The following is a 6,503-nucleotide window of genomic DNA, read 5'->3' as shown; positions in this document are numbered from 1 at the left end:
TGTGTGTGTGTGTGTGTGTGTGTGTGTGTGTGCGTGTGTGTGTTTCAGAGTGTGTAGGTGGCTTTTCTGGTCCAGGCCTGGAAGCTGAGAGCATTTTCTTTGATCACGTTCAGTCACATGGCCTTCCATCCATGCAGGAGAGTCTGGGAAAGGACCCAAAGAGACAAGTAGTTTGGTGAGGGCCGTACAGTCTCCACAGTGATTAGGGATGTGGCCAGAAAATGAAGACACAAATTTCCTTCAAGACCTTGTCCTGGGTGGAGATCGTGCCCCAGCCTGGATCGCTAAAGCAAGACCCACTGCAAAAAATAAGACTGCTTTTTTTTTGTTTTGTTTTGTTTTTGTTTGTTTGTTTTTGGGCTGAGCCCCCTAGAAGGCCAGCAGCCTTCCACGTACCTCCTGCCTCTTTTACAGTTTGCTGCATTGTGTGGATTGATGCTTTGGATTTTCAGTGTGTCATAAAAATAGCAGATGTGTTAGAGCCTGCAGGGCGTGACCTGTGTACTAATGCCCCAAGTCCTAGATACAGCCTGTCTTGTCTCTACCACCAGCTGGCAGTGGGTGTGGCTTGTGGGTTGGAGAGCCTGCTGCCACCAGGTTGTTTTGAGGATCCAAGACTTTTATGCTCTCTGTCACACACAGTTCACAGTAGCCACTGGTGCTGGAAGCAAATGATAACCTTTGGAAAGACCCACACTGGAGAGAGAGACAGTGACGCTGGGCTCAGGAAAGACCCGGCTCAGTGCACAGACAAGAGGTGCCTCAAACTAGGTCAGGAGACGATATCCTTCTGGAAGGAAATCAGTAAAGAGAAGCAAAAAAAGTGGGGAGAAGCATCATAGTGTGAGGAGAAGAAAAGAGAAAACCCCAGACACTCATTCCTTGGCCCATGGTTCTTTCTAGTGCCTCTCGTAATGTGCATCATCCTGCTCAGGGAACACATAAACAAAACATAGGGACAGAAACGACACACTCATTTCTGTAGGTGCACAAAAAGCCAACAAAATCCCACATCCCTTCACAATAAAAGCCCCCAAGAAGCCAGAAATAGAAAGAATACAACTCAGAATAACACGAGGGTGGGCTCAGCCAAGCCAGCTACACGTCCAGGGGCACGACCCCAGATTCTCTAAGTTCAGAGTCAGACAGGATGTCTGCTCTCACATTTCCTACTGAATGTAGTGCTTCAAGTCTTAGCTGGATTAATCAGAAAGAAATAAAAGGATTACAGACAGGAAGCAAAGAAGTCAATTTACCCTCTTTTTGCAACCCACAGGATCCTATGGGGGAATACCCTGACAAAGTACTTAGACCTGATAAACACTTGCCATCCAAGGCTCAGATTAGGAAGTTGAGACGCAAAGATAAATATCTTTCCCATGAACCAACAAACAAGCTTTCGGAGAAAAATATCAGGCCAAAATGGCAGTAATAGTTTAAATGGATAAAACAATTAGGAATGAACCAAACCAAGGAGGTAAAATAGTACTGTGGTTAAGCCACTTAGGAACCTTGCTAGAACTTCTGCAACAGAAAGAACAGAATCTAGAGAGTGGGCCATCTTCTTTCTTTCTATGAGGGAGGTTTGTATATGTCCAGTCTTCTCCCAGAGTGGACAGGCCCTGTGTTCGGAGGCATACTTCCCCCGTGAATCCCCACTCCAAACAGCATGCAGCACCATGCCAGTGGACACCCCCTTTCTAAGCATGCAGAATGGAACTGTGGGAATATGCTATGGTCTTTTGCTCTCTGAGACATATTTATGTGGGACAAGTTTGGATATGATGGGTCTATGATACTGTATGAACAGATTCTGTCTTATGAGCACACCCCCTCCAATTAATCTCACACATAGCATGCAATAATGTGATTAGAACCTGTTGAAGCAGCCCAACAGTGGTGTGAACATGCATATGTACACACACATGTGCACACACACACACACACACACACACACATACACAAGTAAGAATAAGGCTGGAGAAATGGTTCAGCAATTAAGAGTACTTCTAGCACAGCAAGATTTGATTCTGAGCATCCCATGATAGCTTACAACTGACTGTAATTCCAGGAGCTTTGTTCTCCTCTTCTGATTTCTGTGTGTTCTGCATGCTGCACATGGGCACACATACATATGAAGAGGCAAAATACCCCTACATGTAAGATTTAAATAATAATTAATTAAAATAAGAAATTCTCTGTCGATAAATAAATAAATAAATAAGCAATGTTGAGGTAGTTCAAATGAAAATGGCCTCATGTGTTTGAATATTTAGTTCTCCATTGGTGGAACTGTTTGGGAAGGATTTGAAGGTGTTGTTGGAGGAGGTGGCCAACTTTCAGTACCTTCTCACTATGAGAAGGCAGTTTGGATCACACAGTGTTAGGGCACATATAATTATCCTTGCCTCAAGAAAAGAGCCAGGATTCAACTAGGAATATACACACAAAACCCAGCGAAGAGTAATATTAGAAACTGTTGCAGTAAATATTAAAAAATAATTATCAGTTTATCTCTTTACCAGCTCTGAGGTTTCACGCCTCAGGCCTGATCTTAGTTTGGAGTCATGAGTTCCTCTGGCACCTGGTGTGAGTTGTCACCAAGGCCCAACTTGTCCGCGCAACTCCCTTCCCTGGCGGTTTTCTACCACTTATTCTCTGCCTCTGTCCCAGGGTGTTTCTCTACCCCAAAATCCCACAAACACAACTCTACAGCCTGATAGCTTTTCATAAAGGTTTATATATTCAACCCTCAATCCATAAACCCTCTACACAAGATTGCATCAAATAGACAAAGATACAAACTGCCCTTCTATATGAGATATTAGACCTATAAAATCCTTAATGTTCATAGCTGTTTAACACCAATAAATCCCACCTGGGTCTAGCTAGTCCTTGGGAAGCTCCATGTTGCAATGACCTTCCCCCTCCATCCTCTCACCTCCTCTGACCTCTCAGCCCTCTCTACTTCCCTCACCCCGCCCAGTCACTGGCTTTCCTTTATTTTACTAATTAAAATGGCAAGGTTTAGTTGGAGTCACATGACTAGTGACTATTCAACCCTTCTTGAGGAAGTGGAATTAACATTAAAATACAAACAGATTTAGGACAATCTACAAGAAACCATTCTAGTTCAGAAGACAGCTCATAAAGTGTCCTAAACTTTACATCCTAGAAGCCTTACAGCACCCTCATGGCATATTATGCATATGCATGAGCTAGCAGCAATTAGAATCATTACACAGAAGAATAACATATGTGCCCTCTATGTATTGTCTTAGGTAATAAGACACCAGAACTGAGGCAACTTATAAAAGAAAGTATTAAAATTGAGCTAACGACCTCAATGGTTTAGAGTCCATGATGGTGGAGCAAAGGCACGGAGGCAGAAACACCCAAGAGCTTAAATCTTGATCCATAAAAAAGAGGAGAATTTGTTTTGAATGAGAATGGCCCCCATAGGCTCATACATTTGAATACTTATTCCCTAGTAGGCAGAACTGTTGGAGAAGTATTGGGGTCGCTTTATTGGAGGAAGTGTGTCATTATGGGCCAGCTTTGAGGTTTAAAAAGCCCCCCACCATTCCCAGTTAGTTCTCTCTGCCTCGTGCTTGTGGGTCAGTATGTAAACTGTCAGCTACTGCTCCAGTGCCATGCCTGCCTGCCTGCTGCCACGTATCCCACTATGCTAATTATAGATCATCACACTCTAAAACCGATAAGTCCCTAGTAAACTTTCTTCTGTAAGTTGTCTTGGTCATGCTGTTTATCACAAATAAGTAACTAAGACAGGCAGAGAGAGAGGGAGAGAGAGGGAGAGGGAGAGAGAGAGAGAGAGAGAGAGAAAGAGAGAGAGAGAGAGAGAGAGAGAGAGAGAGAGAGAGAGAGAGAGAGCGAGAGAGCACGCAAGCTGAGAATAGCATAGGTGTTTGAAACCAGAAAGTACCTCCAGTGATATACCTCTAACAAGGCCACATCCAATCTTTCCCAAACAGTTCCATCACCTGGGGACCAGGATTCCAAATATGAGCTTATGGGAGCTGTTCTTATTTAAGCCATTATGCATATTAATTTAGGTTTTGCTTTTTAAATTATTTTTAAAATTTAAATTATAATTACGTCATCTTTCCCTTTCCTTTCTTCTCTTCCATGTAATGTAGCCCCCTTGCTCTCTCTTTCTCTTTAATTGTTCACATATAAATAAGCATATATGCAAACACATATTTACAAGCATATATATGAACACACATATAAATATAAAAATATTTATTATATGTCAATATACTATTATATAATTATATATTATAATTATAAGTAACATATAATTATTTCTGTGCATAGTATTATAATTATATATATATATCCTGCTCAGTGTGTATGATGTTACTTGTATGTATATAATCTCATGGCTGTTCACTTGGTACTGGAGAACCAATTGCTGTACTCTTTCCTGGGAAATGCTGTTTTTCCACCCTCAGCCTTCTTTAGCTGGCTGTAGCTCCTTGTTTAGAGTGACACCTCATGAGTAATGCCCCTCCCACTTCAGTATCTCCACTGGTGTCATTGTTGTTCAGGACTCGTTTAGGTAGCCATGGAGACCGTTAGCTTTTCACCTTTGAAGCAAACCTTAGAATTGTTGGCCAAGTAGGATGAATCTACCACATTGACGAAAATCAAAATTTTAGACCTCATGTAAATTTAGAGAGCTGTGCTTTAATGATTACTACAAATGGATTGGTTGCTTTTTGTACAAATTTATCATATATTTACAATAACAAAATACTTACTGAGTCAGGACAAATAGGTACAAACCAGGATTTTTAACAGGGAGAATGCCTAAGTGGAAGGAAGATCTAGCAACCTTTTGGTAAAGCTCCAATTCTCCCATTCAGGATCACTTAAGAAAAAAAGCAAAACTCTTTAAATACTTTTTTTTGTTTTGTTTGCCGTCTTTTCCAGGTGCTTTTCAAAATCTTTCTACAGAGGGTAGGCAGGGTTCCTAAAATAGGGCCTATGTCTGTCCATCTCAAGTGCTGCTTGGTCTCTGGGAGCAGCAGCTAAAGGGACACTAAACAAAACCATCATCCAGGTCCAACATAGCCTGTAAGGATTGTGTGGCTTGTAGCAATTGTTTCTTTGGAAGAGCAGTCAGACAATGCAGTGTGGATGAAGGCAGGTTTTCCTGTTAGACGGCTCCAGCCTCAGCCTTGTGAGGTGTCTCTCTGTGTCTCTTTATCTTCCTGGGGGGGCTACTATGGTTGTGTCTGCGTTTCTTCACTCTCGGTAGGGTTTGTTCATGCTGTCCAACCTGGCTGGTGGCAGAGGAAGAATGGGATTGTTCTCCAGCCTCCTGGTCCATTGCTTATCGGGCTCTGCCATGGTCACAGCTGCTGTTGGTTATGTGGCTGCCAAGAGTGCCTTGTGTGCTCACTGGTCTCTCTGTCTGTACTAAATGTTCATGTGTTTAGCTTTATAAACTTCTGAATTATATATAAAGTTTAGACATACTGCTCCCTTTTGGCTTGCAGATGCCCAAGGAATCAACTGTACTAAAACCATCTTAAAATAGCTGTTTACAAAACATCCATTGAGAGTGTTTTAACATAAACAGTCATTTGACCAAACATTGACTGTGCTAAGATGGGCTGGAGATGTGGCTCAGTGATTAAGACTGTTTGTGCCTCAAAGTATTAGGACTGGAATTTGGGATGGCAGTACACACCTGTCAAGCTGGGCATCTTCATAAATAACCATAACTCCAGACCCAACAGAGACAGAACAGGAGGGTTGCTAGGGGTTGCTCAACCTAGTTCACCAGAGTACCAGGGTTAGGAGGAAACCCTGCCTCACAAGAAATTAGCATTGCCAATGAGATTGCTCTGAGGCGAAAGGTACTTCCCTGGAAGGCTGGCACCTTTGTCTTACGTGTCTTACTCCCAGGAACCACATGATAAGAAAAAAGTAGGACCTTCACATTTCTCTATGCATGCTCACACAACCTTAGTAAGGGTTACAATTGCTGTGAAGCAACATCATGACTAAGGCAATTCTTCTAAAAGAAAGTATTTAATTGGGGCCAATAGGTCATTTCTCTACCTGTAAAATAAGCCAGTTCAAACCAGATTAGATTACATTAAACACAGGTTTATTGGGAAGCTGTTCTTGGGCGAGTTCACTTGCCCCAAGGACCAAGGTCAGGAAAGTTGCCACGGCAAAAGGGGGTTTAAGAGAGAGAGAAAGGGGTGCATGTGCAGAGAGAGAGAAGAGAAAGAGACCAAAATGTTTGGATTATATAGGGACGAGCCTCAGGGGAAGGGCAGTCCAGCCTCTATGCACAAGGCTTGGTTACTATTCTATTGCTATAAAGAAATACCATGACTAAGACAACTTATAAAAGAAAGCATTTAATTGGAGGCTTGCTTATAGCTTCAGAAGTCATCATGGAAGGAAGCATGGCTTCAGGTAGTTAGGCATGGTGCTGGAGCAGTAGCTGAGAGTTTACA

The sequence above is a fragment of the Micromys minutus genome (assembly GCF_963924665.1).
Source record: "Micromys minutus genome assembly, chromosome: 24".
Classification (NCBI taxonomy): Eukaryota; Metazoa; Chordata; class Mammalia; order Rodentia; family Muridae; genus Micromys; species Micromys minutus.
This window is presented reverse-complemented; position numbering follows the sequence as displayed.